We start from the raw sequence: 25,302 nt of genomic DNA on the forward strand, positions 1-25,302 counted from the left end.
CCTTCCAGTGAAGATGTGGATGTCCATGTATGCACAGAGGACTTGTTTAACTTTGCTGACAGTTTGTTGACCTTGTAAGCATATAATGCCTGTCAAGCAACCAGACAGCAAACTGGTTGTTGTATGACATGATGTGGGAGCACAGACGTATGTTCTGGGTACATAACTGTGCAGTATGATATACTTAGGACATGTGGCAGGTGGAAACACTTTGGACAAAGGTGGCCAGTCCTCTGCAGTAGCCCTCAGAGCCATGTCATGCAGCTATCTGCCATTAATCTGTTGAAAGGCAGGATGCATGAATTGCTGTGAAATTGTTACCTCATGTAGATCACCACCACTGTGCTGCTTGTTTCAGCAGGCTTGGACATCTATGTCACTAGACATTGCGCATTATATTGTGATGCTGCAGCTGTGCTCCTAATCACCATCTGGTTAGTTCCCTAGTGACATACCACCAACCATGGAACAGAAGGCATAATACATGCAAAAGTCAACTGATTGCTCATGGTGCTAATCAAGGCATCTACTCAAAGAAGGGTATGTGAACCCTACAGAGGCTTTCATGATGTGAGACAGCTATGTGGATGAACAAACAGGCTGTGTCCTGATTCTCATCATGAGCTTTATGGCAATGTTTTGTGTGTGATGACAGAAAAAGTATTAGAGCATGGTATCCCATGAGAGAGTGGTTGTGATGAGACCATCATTATAGTAGCCAGGCACCAGCAATTCAGGGGACTCCCTGTTTTCCACATTCTTCACAAGGTAATTTTGTCCTTTCAGTACACACTGCTTGCGTTGTGTCCAACTGCAGAATTCCTGTGTAAAACCTCCCCCCTTACCTTCACAGGGTATACATATTATCCTTCCCTCCATTGTTTGTCTGTGCTCTGTACAGATACCTTGGATGACTCTTTTCTTGGAACATGATGGAAGTAACTGCAATACTTAGTTGCACAGAGGACAACTAGAATGCAGTGCCAAGCAGTGCCCCCAGATCTCACAGTTGTTTGATATGTAAAGCCATGAAAGGAGTTAGCATGGATCTGATCAGTAACAATGTCATACACCTACTGACACTGGAACAAACACAGTTTGTTTTGCTCAAGGGCAGATCATGCCTACCTAACCTAACCATTGGACTTCATTGAGTGTTAAACTATGTAACGGATGAGGGGAATATGACTCACTCTACCTATCGTGGCCTGACAAGGTGTTTGAAAATATTAGGCCGGTAGGCCTTGCTAAAATCTGTGCAGGCTATTTACAGAGTGGTATGTCAGCTGGTGGATGGCCAAGTGTCTGAGTCATAATCTGGGAAAATAGCACTGGGTGGTCCAATGCTACAAAGATGCCAGTTACCAGTGGACTTCCCTCAGACATTAATGGAGTACCCCTTCTAGCCATTCCCTTCTCTGCAGTCACAGCCACTGTCAGTGACCTCTGACTGACTACATTAGCCAGTGATTGCATATTAGGAGCTACCATTGAATCCCACACAGAGCCAACAGTTATCCAGGATGGCCTGAGACACACATTCAGTTGTTGTCAGAGTCACTGACAAAAAGAAAATGCCAAGGACTGCACAATACTATCCTTTTGGAAGTGAACCACCCCTGGAATATATAGCAGTGACCACACACCGCATACAGTTGAGCCATTACTCATGGACTTATGGACACAGAGAGTAATGTAGCCTTTGACTTTCACTGCTTGGTAAGATGTGGAGTCCCATTCAGTGTTGTACAACCTATACAGAAAAGTATGGCATGTAAATCCCAGACTGTCATTGTTATACCATATTTGGTACTCATCACACCTATCATTGAGTGTAATGGCACCATTGCTATGTCACTACACAGGCATATCTTACAACTGTAGCAGCCACACAGGTTCCATGGTAAACCAATACACATTGTAGATAACATGTCAGATGCAGCCCGTGTCAACACTCTTCATGTGTAATCTGTCTTCTACATGTTTTGGAAGAGATGTGTGTGGCAGCCATACAGGGAGGTGTCAGATCCCACTGTGTACCTCCCGCTTATCCAAGACAGGGCTAATACATGTATTACCTGCTCTACACACCTACACCTTTACAGTGGTATAAATAGTACATGCTGGAGAGACAGGGATGTAACACAGACACTGCACCCTGTATGTGACAGGCTCCCCGTGCATATGAAGCACACGTCTGCTGTAACACACATCATGTGTAAGTTGCACAATGGGATGCAGAACAAGACAGTCATAACTGGTGTAGGACAAATGTCTGTAATGGACACAGTAAATCTGTAGATGGGTCATCTCCATCACCACAGCTTGTAGATGTGTTAGCTCCAAAAACCCTGGTGACACTTATCAAGGGTATCAGACCTTTTCATAGCTTAGGGATGCATGGGTAGGCTGAATGATGCCATTGTCCTTGTTAGCCTGTTATCCACATATGAATGTATGGAGCCATGCACCCATAGTGCTGTATCTTGCTGAAGATATATTTTTTCTGTGCTGACATTTCTTCCTGTGCTATGATGTCTATGGGTTTATTACCACTGTGTATCCATAGGTATCCCCTACAGACTCCTGAAACTGAACCATAAGCAGGTCCATGACACACCTTTCATTGCATAAGTATACAGCCATTACCTCATAAAACATAATGTACACAAAATAATGTGGCTTACTCATTACAAATGTTAGCATACAGTAACTGTCGGTGACCAGTAAAGTGGCAAGGAAAAGCAAGACCGGATTACACAATTACATATTAATTTATATAGTCACCCTGTGCATCAGACACAGCTTCATGTTCCTGCATCAATGATGAGGATGACAGGGATGTGGCACAGGTATCATCACTTGCACAGGGTGTTGTGTGGGGGTGCATGAGGCCTAGGCTGACTCAGCAGGTTGAAAACATGTGTGTGAGTCAGAAAGGGAAGCAGGCAAGATGGACCATAGAAATGTGTTGTGCATGTCTATAGGTGACCTTATTTTGACAGTGGTGTGTGAGTGTGTGCGTAAACACACTCAAGCTCAGTACTAGCCCAACATGTGTGCATGTTGGACAGCTTTGAACCATGCATGGTAGAGCTGACAATTTGCTGTCTCCACCCCTATACACATAAACTGACTCTGCCAGGAGTTGCACTGGCACCTCCATCCCCAAGGTCAGAAGTGCTTCTAGTACCTGAGGGTGACTGCTGTCTGCTGGGATCATGTCCCCCACGGGAATGTCCAGGACCATAAGCCCATGGGCTGTCATGTCTTGGTATGCAGAGCACATTCCCTTCTGGACTGCTGGATGTACTGCCACTATGGGACTGTGATTCTGCATGGCCACATGGACTCTCAGCAGATGGAGTTGCTAACCTATGTCCAGGAGTCCGATGCTCACCTCCCACTAGACATTCCATCACAGGAAATTTGCATTCCAAGACAGATGTTCTGTGATCCGTCTCAGAACTATGTCTTTCTACTGCATCAGTGAACAAATACAGGGTATCAGCAATGCGGTGGAGGCAGCCATGAAAGTCAGACTGTGTGACATCCATAACTCTGAGCATTCATCTGGAGTTCCTTTTGGAGTGTGCCTGTGCCTCCATGATGGCCCAAAACATATGCTGAGTGACTAAGGATGAGACACTTGCAACAGGTGGTAGAAGGACAGCAGGCCTCCTATGAGCACCCCTATCAATCTGCTTGTGTGGAACCTCACCAGCTTTCTGGCTATGGCCAGTGTCAACACTCACTGAGCCTTAGTTGCCATACTTCCTTGTCCCATGTCCCCACCCTCTGAATGTCCAATATCTGTGGACTCCGGGGACTTGGTATGTATAGGCATACTGAATGTGTGCAGCGAGAATGAGGGTAGAAGAGGGATGTAAACCTCTGGGACAGATTCAGCCCGTGAAACCACACCTGTGCCTCACTTTGGCTGCTGTCATCATCAGAGTCTGATAAGACACTGACATCTGGTTGTGTAGGGGACAGAGACCAATGCCTGGATCACCTGTGATAAAAAGGGAAAAGCAGTACATTAATATCTGCACTGTTATGCTCTGCAGTACTATGCTGCAATATATATAAAGCTGTATACACTGCTGTCATTATTACAGACCTGTTTAACCCCCAACCTCATATAGTAAAACATGGGGACATTACTTCTCCAACAAACGTCTGTAGTTACTTGTAAATAACAGCTCTTAAACAACAATCTCATCAGCATGTTGAGGTACACTGTTGACATTTGTGAAGAATCTGCGCAGTTGACACATATGGCAATCTGTAATGTCATGACAATACTGTCACATCTCTCAGTGTGGTCACACCTACAAGTCAAAGGTATGACTGTAAAGTGTGTGCAGTCAGAAAATATCTGTGTAGTTGGCAATCATGCCAACATTAAAGCAATCCAGCCAGCAGGTCTGTGATGACACTTTAAGGAATACATTGCAGTAAATCTACTTCTGTAACAAAAGAGTATTGTTTTTACTAGGAGCGGGACCACAGCCTTGTTCGATTCCAGATGGACCTGTGAAAAGTTGAGGGAGAGTTAATGTAAACACCACTGCATGTTTCACTATAACAGGGTAATACATCCAGATATCTTACATTTACAGTAGCTACTTTGTTAATTGTTATGTTGGTCAAAATTTGAGCATGGGATTCAAACTGCAGTTAAACTCCTACTCCCCCCAAAATTAAACAATTGACACAGACGGAAAAGTATGTTCACCCTGACAGACTGAATGCTACAGTATTCCAATGTGGATCAAACTAAGCCTACCTGGATGCTCCTCTGGCATGGAAACTGTGGCACCCACATCCACAGTATATGAGGCGATGGATGCCTGGGAGCATTCATGTGTTACTAGGTTCACCAGGAATTCATCAGCAGCTGAGAATGGTTGTTTCACTGCAGGCCCTCCACTGGTGACACCACAATCCTTGGAAACATCTGCTGCTCTTCTGTGTGCAGCATTTATCTTATCTGTTGCACAGGATCTAACCTGCTGATATGTCCTGCTCTGGTACCCTATAGCATTAACATTCCCTGCCCCCCCCCTGGACAGTAGGAGGATTATATAGGATTATATAGTTCTCGACATCTATAAAAGGTGCTCGGCATCTTTCATACATGTTTCCAGAAAGACAACTAAATGGGAACAAATATCAGGATTACATACATGGGAATATACTATGTAGAGATACAGAAAGAACAGAATGCTGGCAGTATCCACTGTTGGATCCCACATGTCTTATTCCACAGTGTGGCAAACATATTAAGTGTGTAGATACAACTAAGATGCTACTAATAGTCAGCTATTCCTGTTTGTGCCATGACAGATACTGCTGTATGATCATACACCCAACACAGGAGTCCATTGGTGTGTGGCCCCTAGGGGTAACCTCACTGATAATATGTCAAAACAACAGTGCCAAACAAATAGCAGTGCACTATTTCAACAATTATAAAGGGACATTCCCATGAGACCAGTGTGCCACTGCCACACTGACAAACAACATTCCACCCTCGATGTACTGTACATCTTCTGTAGGTATAACAAATCTGAGATCAATGACATGTCATCATTACAGTTCTAGAAAAGGCTCAATTCTGTAATCCCCATTCTCTCTAAGTATATTCACACATATGCATCATGTTGTAAACAAAATGGTTACATACCTGATGGAGTACAATACTATCTGGTGATATGTGCAGATATATAAATTTTTTGGCAACATGTTTGCTGTGTGAAGAAAGTCTTATACATAATGGTTCCCTAGCCAGCTATTTGCCTTTTTAGCATGGTTCTCATTATCAGGTGATTGGCTCTTAACCAATCTGTGGTTCTGAAATGCTAATTGCAGCCAACACAGCTGATTTGCAGTATAATTAGCCAATGACATGTAACCACTGAACAAATTATAAAGCCTTCATGTAGATTAGAAGCCCTTCCGATATGTTGTGCTGGACGTTAATGGGGTCAGGATACTATGCCATCTCAGAGAGTATGTCTGTAGCAGCTACTTTTACATACAGATGTGTGTATGTGATACAGGCAATAAGCATAGGCAGAGAGTGTGAACACTTTAGAGGACAACAAGCTGTAAGAGTAAGTGTGGGAGCTGTGGCAGCCTTGTTGTAGAGGCAGTGTCAGATTGAGGGTTCCCATTCCACTGCAAATTAAGGCATGTGTTTAAGATTAGTATGTTAGCCAATGGTATCTTTAACAGAGTACTAGGCAGCATGTTTGTTGTGTCCTAGAGCAACATAGGGGGTATATATATACCATTATGTCAACCATTTGGGCAACTGCCAGAGCATGTGTTACATTATGGTAGGCATATGGAATGTGTGTACCAACAGTCCTTGTTACTAACAGGACCTCCATATGTTTATGTTAGTTGTGCAGCTGTGCTAATCTGTAATATCATTATGAAATGATTGTGTACTGCACTCTGATATTAGTGGGCCTCATTTGCATCACCTAAGTTAAAATCCTCTGTGAATGCATATTAATGCATGACCTACCACTTTATAGTGCTGCAATAAGGATATGTCAAGTGTGTTCCTATCTGCAGGCCTTTGACTTCCATCATTGAAAAGCAGACATTGCATTTGAAATTTATTGTGTGGATAAAGAATGCATGACTCAGTCATTCATTGATGGGTTAATAATAATGTAATTTAAATGCTACACACCAGTGTATTTGAACCTAGGACCATGTGTGACAAAAATTACTGTTTGCAAAACATTTAACAGACTGAGCTACTGAGTCACCATTAAAGCATATGTATTTGTGAAGATATAAGTGTACACATACAGGCTATGACATACCTCCATTACATCCATTATTATGTGTCTGGCTTTATAGGGAAATATTTCATTACCAGAGTCCAAGCTGAACATGTATATTGCCATTAATGCTTTAGCAGGTGTATTTCTACATGTTGCTGATAAATGTGCACATTTACTTGGTATTTTCTGTGTCTGATTTTCTAATGGTGTAGCCCTGCACCAGACTCCAAGTTACACTCTCAGTTTTTCCATTACTCTTTCAGCAAGTTTGCGTGACACAGCTCTGCTTACACATGCTTAAGGATGGTAACTTGAAGTTGCTATGTTTTGCTTACAACATGTTTTTTGATTAACAGCTGCGTGGCATGGCAGGTTAATCCAGTGGTCTCTAGATGCAGTGGTCTTGGGTTCAAAATAGGGGGCAGGTGTTTATTTTGTATGTGATTATTATCATTTACAGCACATATATCAATATAGCTCCATTTAGCTGAGCTTAGCGATGTTGCGTGATGCACTGCATCGAGCAAAAACTCTTCAAAAGAAAAAATGGGGAGATAGGACAGTGGTGAAATACGGTGCAAGCAGGTGAAAGGCAGGTAGGTATGTGCAGGAAGGGTGTAGGAAAGAAACATAGCTATCCATTTCTTGTACAGCAACAACTGCGCACTTTGACAGAATTTGTAGATAAATTTGGATTGGCACACCCAGAGAGAGTGATGAGGGCAACATAACTGCAATGTCAAGCCAATTGGACCAAATTATGTGCATCAAGTGGACACGTACAAAATGGAGAGCTATATATGGGATGATAGTTTTGGGGGGACAGGTGCCCATTTCTTTTTTTTAAGGTGAGAGTGGAATTTTGGGAAAGGGACATAGGTACATGTTGGGGAGTCAAGTTGGAAAAGTGAGGAAGCTTTTGCAGACAGACAAGACAGACAAGAGAGCAGACAGAGTTGGTGTGTGACACAAGAGGGGGAGAACACCTTGGATGGGGAGGGTGTTGTGGAATCCCAGGCTCAGGTGCCTCCACAAGGTAGCAATGTGCCTCAAGTCCCCACCCATGGGATTGTCAGCACTGGTCCTTCAATGCCCCTGTGGTGGCAGTGGTGAAGGCTGGGCTCTGGGACAAGGCTGCACCACCAGTCTGGTGAGTATGCCCTTCATCTAGTGCAGGTAAAGTTGAAAAGTTTGGAAGAACATCCTGTGCACCAATCCTGGTAGTTCATCATGGGTGAATAACCACCCCCTCCACCACCGCTCCCAGAGGGGGTTCAGCCCTAGACTGTGGGTCAGAATACCAGATACTGCAGGTAGTGCAGGGGCAAAAGAGAGGACACTACCAGGCTGCAACTGAGACATGCTGGGCCCCAGTGCCATGGACATAGTTGGCCAGGTAGGTGGATCACCTGTAACTAGCCTACCTTGTGGAGTTGTAGTAAATTAGATATAAAGATAAGTTAAGGTTAGTAATAACCAAACCAAAGTTAGTCTTAGCATAATGGAACATAATATTGATTAATCCAAATACATATTAAGGTATATTATGTGGAATACAACAATAAACAACATAACACTAAGTATCAACTTTTGAAACAAAAACAGGCACCAATGGAGGTGAAATAAACAAATCTGAATAATTAACCACAGGGGGGAAGGGGTATAAATAGGTTTTCTACAGCTTGGATAAATGTTGATACATCTGACGAAGTCTGACAAAGTCCAGTGGATGAAAATGCCGTGTGATGTGTGTGTTTAAGTATTGAATAGACAGCTGTTGTTTCTATTACAAATATTCACATTAATTTATTTCACCTTCATTGGTGCCTGTTTTTGTTTCAAAAGTTGTTTCTTGGTTTTCTCGGGTACTTTACCTCATTTTTTGGCTGGGTTACTAGTGTTCTGGAGGTATGGGAGGTGGAGGACAGCTTCCAAGGTGTGGAAGCGCAGACAGCAACGGACATCAATGAACGGCTGTCACGGGTGGAAGGACAGCTCACTCAACTCATTTCCCTGATGTCTGCTAACTCTCACGGTTGTGAGAATAATGCCATTGAGGAACATGGTTTGGACAGTTCAAACATTATTTTGGGTAGTTTGCCTACTCCAGCCTGCAACCAGGACACTGAAGTACAGTCCAGACCAAGCGACTGCACTGGGAAGGAAGTGACGACATCAAAAACCGGTAAACCTCAGCATGGTATTAGGACTAAGGCGGAAAATGCGAATGGAGCAGTTCCTAAAACTGGCAATACTAATATGGGATATTCAAACAGCAATGCAGGTCTGAATGGACAAGAGGTTTCAATGTTGCAGTCCAGTGGAAGCAGAATGGGAGCATCGGCAGTTAAACACCATGCCAACAACAATGGGCAGGAAGACTGGACCAATACAGGTGTATTGGCCTCATGGCTGGTTTCACACAACTTGTTTTCTAACTATCAAGTACCATAAGTTCAACCTTTCCTTTGGATGGGAAAAAAGTGACTGATTCTGATATTTCTTATCGGGCTAATGTTAAAAATCTGTCGGATTTCATTTTTAGACATAAAGCCTTAGGTATAGATAATGATTACTTCAAGGATTGTATTGTTAGGGGTATTTTCCCGAAGGGGTTGCAGATGTTCAAATACCCCAATAATGTGGTGGAAGGGTCTACCTTCCATGAGGAATTGCTAAAAATATTTGACCGTAGTGGGTTTGAGGTAATTAGAGCTCTCATTAAGGAGAATGAGAGAAACATACAAATGTTGTATAAAGAAATAGAATGTTTAAATAAAATGGTGACTACTGACTTTATGTTTAGTATTGAAAATGAAAAAAGAAAATATTATTTAATTAAACAACAAGTGGAAGATAAATGTCAGGTAATTTTTAAAAGGAAACGTGGAAAAATTGACAGGGACCTGAGAGAATGTCACCAGAGGAAAGCATACCCATTCCCTAAGAAAGATAATTTTGGTTCAAGGAATTATACTAAGAATGTTGAAACTAATAGAGGTCCCTTGTATAAACATTATGGGGCACATAATGTTTGGGACCCTATATACAGGCAGGAGAATTATGATAACAATGTAGGTATGGAACCAAATACGGAAGGGATGGTGGACTACACGGAACTTAGGAGATCGGATAGACTGAGACACAAATCACCTGTACGGTATTTTCCTAGGGGTTCCCCAAGCTGCAGTAAGTAATAAAGAAGAGTAGCAGTGAAAGGGAACAAGAAACTGGGGAAAGTTTAGGGGATATTACTGTTCAGTCATCATGTCATATATTCCAGGATTTTAGTATCTATAATTATAGTGGTGTGGAGATTAATATGCAGCATTTTACACTGTTCTCAAAAGGCTTTAAGTTAATTCCTTCTGGTAGGGACAATATGGTGGACAGTTTGATAGATTTAAGAATTTTTTTGAGAAAGAAAAATATGGAAATCATGTTTTATGGACAGCAAAATACTAGAGGTAATACTGAAGTTAGAAAACCTAGTACCATCAACCCATCCATGCATCCCCGGTTAAAAAAATCTGGAAAGGCAGATAGAAAAGGAGATTAGAGAAGAATTTAGGAAAAAGTGGAAAGGTAAACAAAATCTCATGAAGGAAGAGATGGAACTTCTTAGATCATTACAGGAAAATTGTTATATCAGGTTGATGGACAGTATTTTATACTCCAGTAAAATGATGAATATGTTAAATGATACCACTAGATACATTAGGGTATCAAGGAATGAAATGAATGTAGCTTATCGCAAAATAGATTTTGCTTTAAAGAAATGTTGGACGATAACTTAATTAACCATGATACCTATAAGTACCTTATTCTGGAAAATCTTAGAATCCCTGCCATATTTGGGATACCCAAGGTGCATAAGAATGTGGAGGATCCCTCAATGAGATCAGTAGTAGCTGAAAATGGTTCCAAAACTTAGCCTTTATCCAAATTCTTAGATACCAAATTAAAGAACATATGGGTTACTTTTAATGGAATCTTGAAAGATTCCTGGGATTTTTTAAGAAGTATTAAGGACAATATGTATTTTGATTCCATGATATTTGTTACATTGGATATACGGGACGTTTTTAATGTAATTCCTTATTCTATAGGTTTTCAATGGTTTCAGGAGGCTATTAACAAGTATGGAAATTTGGACCATAATAATTTTTTGGTACATACTGAGCTAATGGGTTTGGTCTTGCAACAAAATTTCTTGTTCTTTGAGGGTGAATTTTTTAAGCAGACACAAGAGGTCGCTATGGGGGCATGTTGTGCCCCCACATATGCAAATATAGTACTTATGATGTGGGAGGAGAAATTTGTGCTTGAATCAGAATACGCACAGCATTGGGTATACTATAAACGTTATCTAGATGATATATGTATTTTTTGGAAGGGAGGGGAGGCTAAGTTAATGGATTTTATACAATATCTAAACAGGACTACTGAATTCTTAAATTTTACCCACCATATTTCTAGAGAGGAAATGAATTTTTTTGATGTTTCTATTAAGAAGGATAAACATTTACAACAATGCACATCTAGAGTATACAGGAAGGATACCTTCTCTAATTCTTATTTATATTTTAGTAGTTTCACACCCATACAAACAGAAAAGAAGTATTTTTAAAGGGCAATTCATCTGTAGTAGCAGGATGACATCTAAAGATGTGGACTTTGAACAGGAAAGTCAGAAGTTGAGGGACATGTTTTTAGCTAGGAAATATCCTGCATCAGTGGTGGATGAAGTGATGGTGGAAGTTAAAAATGCTAGAACCTCTAGATTTTCCCCAATTTTGGGATGTGAACAAGTTAAGGTGCAGGAAGAGCGTAAGATAAGGAAGACGTTTGGGGGAAATTATGTTTTGTATTACAGTCAGAAAACCCCCATGATTCAAAATATCATTAAATGACATTGGGAAAGGTTTGGCTGTTATTCAGACTTGGATAATTTATTTAAAAACCCATTACAATTCATGTACAAAAAAGGTAAAAACCTTAAGGAACTGTTGGAGAAGAATTATAAAAGGTCTACTGGAAAAAATGTTAGGCACTTACAAGTGTGGAACATGTGCCCAATGTTCATATATTTGGAGACAAGATTCTTTATATATTCCAGATAGGCAGTATACCATTAGGAGCGGTAGCTTTTCCAATTGTAACAGTGAAGGTTTGATATACCTAGCCCTATGCAAAACATGTGGTGCATTTTATATTGGAAAGACCACACACAAACTAAAAGGAAGAATATATAAACATCTGAATCCCATTAGGGTGAATGATGGCAATAATGTAATATACAAACATACCATGACATGTATTGGAGCAAAATGTTTTTCTTTGTAATAGAAATGGTGCATCAGGACATGGGGGGGGGGGGCGCCTTGGAAGAATAGGATAGAAGTTAGGGAACTTTATTGGCAGTTATTGCTTGAAGCCAACAGACTCCCAGGTCTTAATGAACACATTTCTACTGCCCCCATCTTAAGGATGAGGGCAGCTAAGTTGTAGGATTTATTGTATAAACTAGATTTAAAATATTTCTTTCACTTTGTTGTTTACATCACAAGATTTTAAATATTAATATTTTGTTAAATCAATTTTAAGGGTAAGCATGCTAACAAATACATATTTTTCAGTAAAGTTTTTCTGCAGGACATTCTTTTTAATTGCCTTTTTATTAAAACACTAAGGAGTATGCATGAGCATTTTAAATGTATTTATTTTAAATATATGAGCTTCATTTTATGATTTAATTTTGTGCATATTAGTAAATTTGCATGACTGTTCATATAGGTTTTAAGTAGAAAGTTTTTATACATTTGTTATGTATTAATAGCACATTTTAAAGTCAGAGTATGTATTTATTAATGAATACAGAAGAGTTTATTCTTATTACATTTCATTAATTGTTTGAATAAATTAGTAATTGGTTAATTAATCACTGGGGGAAGGGGTATGAATAGGTTTGCTACAGCTTGGATAAAGTTTGATACATCTGACTAAGTCTGGTGGATGAAAATGCCGTGTGATGTGTGTGTTTATGTATGGAAAGCACTAGGAAGCCTTAAACTCATACAAACACTGAACTCTCCTTGTTAACAAAGAGAAATTAATAGTAGGCACTAAACATCCTATAATTGCAAAGTACCTTGCTGAGGAAACAGCTCCTATACTTTACAAAAAAGAAAAAAAGCCCCAAACCAGGCATGTCCAAGGGTCAGCTTCCGGTGATTTCTCCTGTCCACCTGGTGAATCTGGCCATACTGGGGCAATGCAGCATTTGCCTCATGTACACAGACAACCCTCTCCTCCTACCACCCAACACTACAACCTATGAGAGATGCACTTACATAGCCAAAATGGAAGCAAAGCTCTCTCCACCCAAGATTGTGCTAAACAGTCAAGAGGAGAAGGTTAACACCCACACTACACCTCAAGCAACACATAGCCCTTCTAAACCTGCACCACCAACACCCACATATAGCAACACTAAATCCACATATGCAGAGGCCCTTAACTGTAACCTGCCCAAGCAACAAAGACCTCTGAAGCTGAAACGCAAACAAACACCAATCACAACCAATGTGTCACATAGTTCATAACACCAGTGTGCCACCCAGCAACAGCCCCTAAGGCAAGACAATGTACCTAACACTTTAGTCATAGGTGACTCTATAGTCCGGCACACTGATGTCCCTCTCACCAGGTTGAATAAGGAGAAAATTACAGTCAGCTGCCTGTCAGGTGCCGGGATCCACCACATAACGCATGCACTCAAGTCACTCCACAACAAGCACAAATATGACTCTGTCATTGTCCATGTTGGAGTGAATGACTTGAGACGTACCTCCCTGGACTACATGAAAAGAGACATGGAAGAGCTCTCAGATCATGTGGCCCAGGCAGATATGACCCTAGCCCTGAGTAGCATCCTACCTTCGCCCAGAATAATACCACAATATAAGGATAAAATGATTGACTTCAACAATTGGCTAAGCTTATGGTGTCATTCAAACACGATCCAGTATCTGTCTGCCTGGGATGACATGATTGACAGACCACGATGCTTTGCCAGAGATGGTCTGCACCTGTCACCCCTGGGATTCAAGTTACTGGCTAAGGCTCTTGCCACCCCTATAGTGCCTTTTTTAGGCAAACTTCAAAGGACAAAACCACCACCGTAACAGGTACAAGCATGCAAAATCTGAAGGTAATGCTACTCAATGCTAGAAGTCTAAACCTCAAAATGCACTCTCTTGAGGCACTCCTAAAAATGGAGAACATCGATATCTGTGCATTAACTGAGACCTGGTTCAAGGCTCCAGAGAGCACCCCTGCAATACCAGGCTACAACTCTTACCACACTTTTCGGCCACCAAACCAGGACCGGAACACTAAAGGTGGAGGAGTGTCAATATTCACCAAGGATATTCACACCACCAGGCTAGTTGGCCAACACAATGTGTCTGAAATTCTCCAAATGCAACTAACACTAGGTAAGACTGCAATCCAAATTGTAGCTTGCTACAGATCCCCCACCATACCCCAAGATTCTCACTACACCTTTCTAAACATACTGGAAAATATTAAGATTGAACCAAACACCCTAATACTGGGTTATTTTAACTACCCTGCCATTAACTGGGAAAACTACTCATGTCCCAACACCTTTGCGCAACAGTTCTTGGAATTCATAAATTCCAACGCCCTGGATCAACTAATCCATAGTCCCACCAGGGGCTCCAATATCCTAGACCTGGTCATTACCAACATGGGAAATCAATGCTCCATACCTATGGTCACCCCCTCGTTAGTCAGGTCTGACCATAAGCTAATAACCCTTAACATCCACATCCCCCCCCCCCCCCCCAGCAAAGAAACCACCATAAAAAACTTCTCCAAAGCCAACTTCATGCTACTCAAGTCAGAAGTGACAAACTTCATGACACCCATGCAGACGGGAACTGAAAGTTCAACTGCTGAATCCTACACTAAGGCACTGTACGAGCACATCCACTCATGCATGAATCGTGCCATCCCAAATAGAACCAAAATGTTCTCATCCAAAAAAAGGAGGCCAATCTGGTGGTCCCCTGCCATAAACAAACTTTACAACAAAAGTAAGAAACTTTTGCAGAAAAGAGGAAAATCCCAGGATGCAAAAAACTCCCTTACTAGCCTCAGTAAGAAACTGAAATGCCTCATACAATCCTCCAAAGCTAGCTACGAAAATAAAATTGCCAAAGATTCCAAAGACAACCACAAAGCATTCTATAACTATGTCAAGAATCTAAATGGCAATGCTCAGATCTGCTCTGAGCTAAAACAGAATGGCATTAAATATACTGATCTGAAGGATATTTCCAATATCCTGGCAGATCGATTCAGTGCCAACTTCACCCCCCTCTCACCCCCTAAATGGCCCGTCTCAATACCGGAAGATGCCAAATTCCAGTAATAACGGCCACACAGGTTCAATACGCACTCTCTAAAGCCAAGAATACAGCATCCATGGGACCAGATGACATCCCGGGCTGTGTACTACATGAACTACAATATGAACTGGCACCCCACCTAAGTGTCATGTTTAATCATAGCCTTACCTCAGGTTTCGTGCCCACTGAGTGGCGCAGAGCTACAGTTATCCCAATCCAAAAGGGGGGATCCACCTTGGATCCCGGAAACTACCATCCCATCAGTCTGACAAGCCTTATCTGCAAGGCCATGGAGCGTATTATCATGGAACTTATAAACAAAGACATTGGCAACCTTCAAACACTGGACCCCACCCAGTTTGGGTTTGTGAAGGGCCGATCTTGTCTCCTGAACCTGATTGACTTCTTTGAATCAGTCTCCAGAGCCATGGACAAGGGTAAGGTGGTCCACACAGCCTATCTAGACCTTGCCAAGGCCTTTGTCACCATCCCCCACTCTGGAATCATAGATAAACTTACTAAGTTGGGCATTGATCCCTATGTCACCCAATGGGTTGCTAAATGGCTTACTGATAGAACCCACACTGTAAAAGTAGCTGACTCCAAATCCAGCTCCAGACAAGTGACAAGTGGAGTACCTCAGGGTTCAGTCCTGGGGCCGCTCTTGTTTGGCATCTACTTCTCTGAAGTACAGGTCAACACTAGGGGACCCTGGCTAACAAAGTTTGCAGATGACTGCAAACTGGGAGCCATTATTGAATCCCCAAATGATGTGGATACTCTACAAAAGGGCCTTACAGAAACAGATGCTTGGTGCCAGAGCCATGGGCTCAAGCACAATGCCAAGAAATGTATTGTTATTCCCTTTTGGAAAAAACATGTATCCATGAATTACCATATAGGTGGCAGTACACTAAACACAGAAAGCGTGATAAGAGACTTAGGGACACGGGTGGACAGTGGTCTCACCTTCGATAACCACATCGCCACAACAGTCAGGAAATCCTTCTATGTGGCACACCTCATCACGAAGGGCTTTTCACCAGAAAAAAGGAGGTCATTGTCCCACTGTACTCATCCCTCATTAGACCCATTATAGAATACAACACCCCATTTGGTATGTACCTCTCAAGACATCTGCAACAACTGGAAAGGCCTCAGAAATACCTCACTAAATGAATCACAGGCCTAAAGCAGATGCCCTATGCTGACCGCCTTAAAAAACTCCAGCTATACTCTGTTGCATATCGTCTACTCAGAGGCAATCTCTGCTTAACATACAAGGCCATGTCAAACCCAGAGCTGATGTACATGCTACACTTTAAGAAATCCCAATCCCTCAGAGCTACACGCTCCAGGGATCTAAACCTTGTCATCACAATAAACAAAACATGCTGGAGGGATAGGTTCCTGACCCAGAGACTCCCTAGACTCTGGAATAGATTGCCCATACATGTCAAGCAGAGTGCCTCTTTGGACCTCTTCAAGAGGAACCTTGACGATTGGATGGGAGAAAGGAAATTCACCCCAGGATCACGTCAGTTGCCCTGCTAGACAGGGGTCCAGGAAAGTAAATAATGTGGGAAGAAATAGCCAGGGAATTGTTATGGCTAGGCTTGTATAGGCCCTAGGGCTGATAGCCTAGTACCAACCTATGAACCTATGAACCTATAAATAAACTTAGCTGTCGTCTCCATTACAAGTATTCAGATTAGTTTATTTCACCTCCATTGGTGCCTGTTTTTGTTTCAAAAGTTGTTTCTTGGTTTTCTTGGTCACTTTACCTCATTTTTTGGCTGGATAACACTAAGTATGTTAACAACAAAACAGTATGAAATAACCCATAAGGCCAACATAACAGTTAGTTTAACAAAATATATTAATATTAAATCATAATAATAAATGCAATTAATAAATTAAAGAAGATAAGGGGTGGGGAAAGAGAGAAAAGCATACCATTAGTGAAGTCACAGATATTACTACACAGACTATTAATACATACTTCTACAGATGTGTAGTGTCATTTGTGAGTACAGTGACTCCAATTCTTCTACAGATTATGTCACTTGTACATACCTCTCAAGCTGTTAGCATGGGACAGAATGGGCCAAGCACTAACAAATGCAGAAACACGACTACAGAGAACTTTTTCACATACTGTGCTCATACATTACTACCAAGATGTTTTGTAAATGGATTTGCAAATACATTGCATTCCAGGTAATCATTATCTGCTAGTCAGTGACCAGACAAATTGGGCAGTTGTCATTACATTATGAAAAATCATGACAGTTGAGAGGTATATTTGTGTACATTAAGTTGACTAGACAGCCGCTCATGTCTTAGTTGTCTGGCATGGGAGTAGAACCCAAAAGCTGTGACTCCAGGGGAGTTCACTTCTAAATTTTGAAATCCCAAAACCTTGAACCTCTAAATCCTGACATTCAGAAGTTTAAAGTTTTGGAATCTCGAAATGTATCATTGGGGATTGCCGTATAGTGCGGAACAGGAACTTTACCATTCTCTGCACAATAGTGCAATCTCAGAGTTGGTATATTTAAATTTCAGGGAGTGTGGGGTGCAGGGGGGCTTGCCCCCTGCAAAAACATGATGTATGAGGTTTTCGTCTTGTAGGTGTTTTTTATTTTCAGTTTTGATTTTCCAAAATTCGAACTTCTGAATGTCAGGATGTAGAGGTTCAAGGTTTTGGGATTTCAAAGTTTAGAAGTGAATTCCTCCAGGGGACATGTGCACTTAATGTAAAAGTTGACTGCAGTGACATTAGAACACACAGGCACTGAATACAGCCCTACTGCAGTTATTTTAACACATTACTTATCAAACCACAATCCTGTTTTACACTTTATTGTTATTGCTTCTTCAAATCTATTAATCTATGAATTATATGCATGACATCTGCCCAAACCGTGGGCTACCTTACCCATATACTTTGTTCCTGGAGTGGGAGAAATAGAGAGCATGATTTAACTGAAAGTGGCCTGAAGACAACCATGAACTGTACTGTGGGTTTTGCAGTACATTTATCAAGCAATTACTTTTGCATTCTTTATTAATTTCATTTTTACAATTGACTGCAGTGACATTAGAACACACATGCAATGAGATTAGCCGCACAGCAGTTATTTGTACACATAACTTATCAAACCACAATCTGCTTCATACTTTATTGTTATTGCTCCTTAGTGTCTGTGAATTATACACATGATATCTGGCAAGAACATGGGCTACATTGCCCATATACTTTGTACCTGGAATGGGAGGAATAGACAGAATTATCTGACTGAAAGTGGCCTGAAGACAGCCGTGAATTGTACTGCAGGTTGTGTAATACATTTATCGGACAATTATGTTTACATTCTTTGTTAATTTCATTCATACAGTTGACTGAAGTGACATTAGAACACGCACGCAATGAACAGCCTTAATGCAGTTATTTGCACACATTACTTATCAAATCACAACACAGTCCTGCTTTAAACCTTATTGCTTACTGTTATCGGTATTGTTTATTGTTTATTGCACCACAATTATCAGAAAATATCCGTACTTACCACACCCATGGCACATTCTGGCCAGGTGCCATGTGTGAGACTGGACATTGTGAGCCCGTTCAGCTGCAGCTGTTGGAAGAGAAACAAACCATTATGCATACCAGTGTTGCACACATTCAGCTTGCATTTTAGTAAAGTAGTAACAAACATACTCCCATATCTGTGGGGCATGCCCAGTCTCAGCCTCTTCAATGCAGGTGTCCAAGGTTCTGCATTTCCTTTGCTTCAGGTCTTCATAGTAGTGACAACACTGCTCACCAGTGCGGGGATACCAGTAGCACAGGCAAGATCCCTGGTCAACTGATACCAGGCTTCAGCTTTACATTCTGAGCCCTGGTAACCACTCTGCAACAGCTGGGGTTTGTAGTTCTAGACAAGGAATCCAACAAACTCTCAGGACTCCTGCATACCCCACCTCTGGGCTAAAAAGCACCCTCCCTCACTAGCACTGCTAGGCATATCAACAGGTTACTAAGACTCCAATGAATGATGCAGAATTCCCACCTATTGGCCTCAATATAGGCTGTTTCCCACCCTTACACATCATAGTGTAACATTCAAAATAGCACTGTGTTGTTTAGCATTGTGCAAACCAGCTCAGCAGAGCTGAACATCGTGTAAACTCGCACAACTGTTTTTTTAATGAAGCTTAGCAACACACAAACAGGAGTAGCCATTGAGCATGTTTAAGCAGTGCTCAGCATTGTGCAGCTTTCCCAAAGAGAACAATTTTGATTTTGACTCAAACTGCCCTTTAGGTCACCTCATACATTTCCACAGCAATAAATGCAAAAAGGTATGACTGCTCAAGACTCAAATCCAGGACCTCCTACACTTTAGGCCATGACTCTACCTATTTAGCTACTTGGATAGTGAGAAAACCAGTATACCTTCACATATATTACTAAGCTTCTGGTTAGCATTGCTACGCACTGCTCCACGCCACACAAATGGCCATTCAAAATAATAAAATGAAAACACATAGACAAATACACATAATTAATTACATCCCATTTCTATTTTTAGATGACTGGCAGGTGTCACCTGTGCATGTGTAAGCACAGCTCAACATTGCTGCACTCTGTACCACACCACACAAACAGGCATAATAAATAAATAAATAAATAAAAGAAAAAAAAAAAAGAAAAAAATATTAAAGTTCACACATATTTCTACACTAGCAAGGTACATTGCAGGGATTCTTAACCTGTACATAACATCTGTCCAGGTATCCCTGAACAATCCACAACCATAGGACAGCCTCTAAACTACTCTCTATACAGATTCAGTATCTGTGTTACTATGATCTCCCTCAGCAATGTGCTATGATTAATATTCATGATGCACTGCTGAGGCAGAACCATGGCTGTGTAAACAGGTACATTCCATGTAGGCTCTACACAGAGCCTACATCGATTTTATTGAATCCTGGGGTTTCTTTTTTCTTTCATCAGCCATTTCCAGCCACAAATGTTCTTGCTTAATACTTTTTTGAATTCAGTCCAATGGGTAGTCCAGTTACTTATTAACCTATAAACAGGTAAAACAGAAATCTGCTGGACATTGGTAAATATCAGTATGATAGTTGGTTAAAGTGTGCTACGCTGATGGAATTTCATATGCTGATATGTTTAAGGAAGAAATGCTAATAGTCTTTATTGCAGCTCAAGCAGATTCCATCAAAATGGGAAACAGACAGACTGCCAGGTAAAGGCTGTAGGTACAGGACACTCTGCAACTCCGTCCATCTGCATATGAGCTCAGAGTCCATAATTCACTGCTGAAAATAAAATATGTCGCACTCAAAGCAGGTGAGAGAATGAAACAGTATGAGGTACAAATGGAGTAAGAGCAAGCTACATAAGAATAAAGAAGGCATTAATATGACCTGCCAGTAAAAGTGGAAAGTGAAGATTAATGTCAGCATGAGACAGAGGTTTTAGTCATTCACTTAAGGCATGTGACTAAGTAATGGGAAAGACAAACCCTAGGTCCCAAGGACTTTACCAAATTACTTCCTCTGTATAAAGAGGGTGATGAATTTGATATTTTTTGCGGCTCTTGTACAACTGTGCAATAAATACCAAACTGACCACATGCAATAGGTGAGTCACCTAACTGCTCTGCTCACTGGAAAGGCATTATGTGATATGTTCAAAATATCAAAAGTGGACTGTCTAAATTATGACAAAGTTAAACAGAATGCATTTGAATGTTTTAATCTGAGCTTTGAATTACACAGAAAGACATCAGAGAACATTGAAGCAAACTGAATGACATTAGAGTGATTGAACTAAGCATTTACTCTCCTATGTGGTTGAGGGTACATAATATCCTTGCTTGAATTATGTATACTTGAAACTGCAAAAGAAAATGGAACAGTTTCTTTTTGCTGAAATCTGAACTGTATATGATTGCAGGACAGTGCGGACTGGCATATTGATCCTTTCCCCACTGTAGTGTGATCTCAAAGTTGTAATATATAACTAGCAGAGGTTATGGGGAGTACAGAGAGGCTTGTCCCCTACAAAACACATGTTTTTTTATTTGTTTGTTTTTCAAGCTTACAAAATTCGAGCATTTGTGTTTGATCTTGTAAGCTTTGAGATTTTGGGATTTTGATATTTTAATCAAGAAACATTAAATCATAGAATATGTACATTTAAATGAAAGGGTGTTACATAACAAGTATGGACGGGTGATTTAAATGTAACTTTAGAACCAAGGTTTGGTTTATTAAATAGGAAGGAAGAGTTTAATGTGAACATCAGAAAAGTTTAAGGAAATGTATGAAATCCAGGCATGAGACTTATATGGAAGGAAAATGGTGGGACATGAAGCAGTTTATATATAAAAGAAATGAAGGCTAGCAGGCAAGCATGCTGGATGGGATGTTACTATATGTTGAAACCATAGCAATAGGAGTGACAGAACGTAGTTGCAATGTTATGTAAACTAAGTAAGTAGGGAATGTAGAGGTCTATATCAAGTAGGGTGGTTATAGAAGATGGTTAGAAAGGTGGTCCAAAGGAATAAGTCAGGAAAGGAGATGCACAAATTAAGGAATATGATGGAATCAAGACTGCTTGTAAGGCAGCAGCAATGATATATAGACATCAAAACAGATGGCACCAGGATTACATAGAGGACAAATAGATAAATGTGGGGCAGGAGCAGATAGATATGAATGACTGAGAGGAGGAGGAGTAGCAAATAAATGAAGAAAAGACGGGTACAGTGGATAGCATTAATGAGCTCTAAGAGGGCTTCAAGGAGTTAGAAAAAATGATAGAGGCAGATGTGGAATAGAGTGGATGAAGGTGGAGAAATAAAGGGGATACAGATGTGAAGTTATTAGTGTATCAATGTAATGATTCATAGAGGAGAGATAGAGAGAATGGTTGGCTGGCATGGAAGTAGATAGGTGAGATTCTAGAATAAATAGATAAGAGAGGAATTTAGGAAAATCTGTAAGTCATTGCATTTAGAAAAACAATCAGGTGAGATGATGTTTGAAGAAATGAAAGGTTGAGAACTTGGAGTGGGAGACAGGTAAGGGATACTCAAAGAGGTGAGCATGAGTTAGGTGGAAGTAGTGATTAGACATATGAAAAAAGTAAAACAAGATTTTCAAAGGATTTCAGAATTTACTATTGCAAGCTGATACAAAAGCATGTAGGGGAGTTTCTACCAAATTTGTTTAATAGACAAGGAGAAGAAAAAGACCTAGGTAGGTAGGTATTGGGCTATTGGCCCTAGGACCTATATAAGCCTAGCAAAAAAAGGTACCCTGGCTTTTGCCACCCAAGAAAATTATTTTCCTGTGCCCTTGTCGAGCAGAGCCACAGAAGTGATCCCCAGGGTGAATTTCCTATTTCCCATTCAGTCATCATGATTTATCTTGAAGAGTGCTAATGAGGTGCTTTGTTTGATATAGACAGGTAGTTTGTTCCAGAGTATGGGAAGTCTCTGGGACAGGAATCTCCCTCCAGCATGTTCTGTTTATTGTGGTGGCAAGGTTTAGGTCCCTACAGCATGTAGCTTGGAGGGATTGGCATTTCTTTAAGTGGAGAATCTCCAACAGCTCTGGGTTTGACATAGCTTTGTATGTTAGGCAGAGATTGCCTCTGAGTAGGTGATATGCAATGGAGTAAAGCTGGAGTTTTTTGAGACAGTCTGCATAGGGCATCTGTTTGAGGCTGGTAATCCTCTTTGTGAGGTATTTCTATATCCTTTCCAGTTGTTGTAGATGTCTTGTGAGGTACATACCAAAAGGAGCATTGTACTCTATAATGGGTCTAATGAGTGACGAGTAGAGGGGGACAATGACCTCTTTTTTCCTGGATGAGAAACCTTTTGTGATGAGGTGTGCCACATAGAAGGATTTCCTGACTACTGTAGAGATGCGATTATCAAAGGAGTGACTACAGTCCACCTGTGTCTTAAGGTCTCTTATCACACTTTCAGTGTTAAGTAGACTACCACCTATGTAATGGTTCATAGGTACATAGTTTTTACCAAAAGGGATGACAATGCACTTTTTGGCACTGAGCTTGAGGCCATGGCTTTGACACCAGGCATCTGTCTCAGTCAGGCCCTTTTGTAGGATGTCCACATTGTAAGGAGTTTCGATTATGGCTCCTAGTTTGGAGTCATCTGCGAACTTCATTAGCCAAAGACCTTCTGTGTTAGCCTGTACTTCAGAGAAATAGATACCAAACAGGAGAGGATCCAGGACTGAACCCTGTGGTACTCCACTTCTCACTGGTCTGAAGTCAGATTTGGAGTCTGCTACATTCACACTGTGGGTTCTGTCAGTGAGCCAGCTGGCAACCCATCTTGTGACATAGGGATTTATACCTAGTTTAGTGAGTTTATCTATAATTTCAGAGTGGGAGATGGTGTTGAAAGCCTTGGCGAGATCTAGATAGGCTGTGTGAACCACCTTACCCTCATCTATGGCTTTGATGACTGTTTCAAAGAAGTCTATCAGGTTTAGGAGACATGATCTGCCTTTTGCAAACCCGAACTGGGTGAGGTCCAGAGTTTTGAGATTATCAATGTCTTTGTTTATAAGTTCCATGAGGATACATTCCATGACCTTGCAGACTCGTCAGGCTAATGTGGCGGTAGTTCCTGGGGTCTATGATGGCTCCCTCTTTGTGGAGTGGTATAACCATCGCTGTGTACCTTTCAGTGGGTACAAAGCCTGAGGTGAGGCTATGATTGAACTTGGTACTTAGGTGGGGTGCAAGTTCATTCTGTAGTTCATGTAGAACACAGCCTGGGATGTTGTCAGGTCCCACGGATGCTGTGTTCTTGGCTTTGGACAGTGTGTTTTTTACCTGTGCAGTCGTGATTACAGGAACTTTGCATTCTTCTGGTATACAGATGGGCCCTTTAGGGGGTGAGAGTGGGGTAAAGTTAACACTGAACCTATATGCCAGGATGTTGGCAATATCAGTTGGTTCTGTATATTTAGTGCCATTGTACTGTAACTCAGAGCAGATCTGAGTGTTGCCATTGAGATTCTTGACAGAGCTATAGAATGCTTTGTGGTTGTCTTTAGAATCAGTGGCAATTATGTTTTTGTAACTTGCTTTGGAGGATTTTATGAGGGATCTCAGCTTCTTACTGAGGCTGACCAGGGTGTTCCTCCAATCATGTGATTTTACTCATTTTGCAACAGTTTATTTTTTCTATTTGTTTATGGCAGGAGACCACCACATTGGCTTCGTTTTTTTGGAGGATAGCATCTTGGTTCTGTTAGGGATAGCATGATCCATGCACTCGTGTAAGTGCTTATAAAGTGCATTTGTGTAGGATTCAGCAGTCGTACCTCTATTGTCTGTCTGCATGGGTGTTGTGAAGCTTGCCACTTCTGTCTTAAGAAATGTGAAGTTGGCTTTGGAGAAAGTTTTTATGGTGGTTTCCCTAATGGGGGGGTGGGAGCAGGATGTGGATGTATAGGGTGATTAGCTTGTGGTCAGATCTAACCAACAAGGAATTGACCTGTGGTGTGGAACACCAGTCACCCATGTTGGTAATGACCAGGTCTACGGTATAGCTGACCCTGGTAGAGGTGTGGATAAGTTGAGCCAAGTCATTGAAATTTATGAATTCCAAAAAACGTTGAGGAAAAGAGTTGGTACATGAGTAGTTTTCCCAGTTAATGGTGGGGTAGTTGAAAGTGCCCATTATTTGGGTGTTGGGTTATACCCAAATATTTTCAAGTGTATCAAGAAATGAGGAGTGGACACACCTCCACCTTTAGTATTTTGGTCCAGGTTAGGTAGCCAAAAGGTGTGGTATGAATTATAGGCTGGTAATGTAGGGGTGCTCTCTGGAGCCTTGAACCAGGTCTCTGTCACTGCACAGATGTCGATGTTCTCCATTTTAGGTGTAGTAGTCAATATGGTATGCAGAGATGGCTGTGTCACCTAATAAAAAGACTAATTTCCTTATTCAACATTATGTGAAAAT

This window comes from Protopterus annectens, chromosome 1.part0 (genome assembly GCF_019279795.1).
Source record: "Protopterus annectens isolate FY-2018-M chromosome 1.part0, PAN1.0, whole genome shotgun sequence".
Classification (NCBI taxonomy): Eukaryota; Metazoa; Chordata; order Ceratodontiformes; family Protopteridae; genus Protopterus; species Protopterus annectens.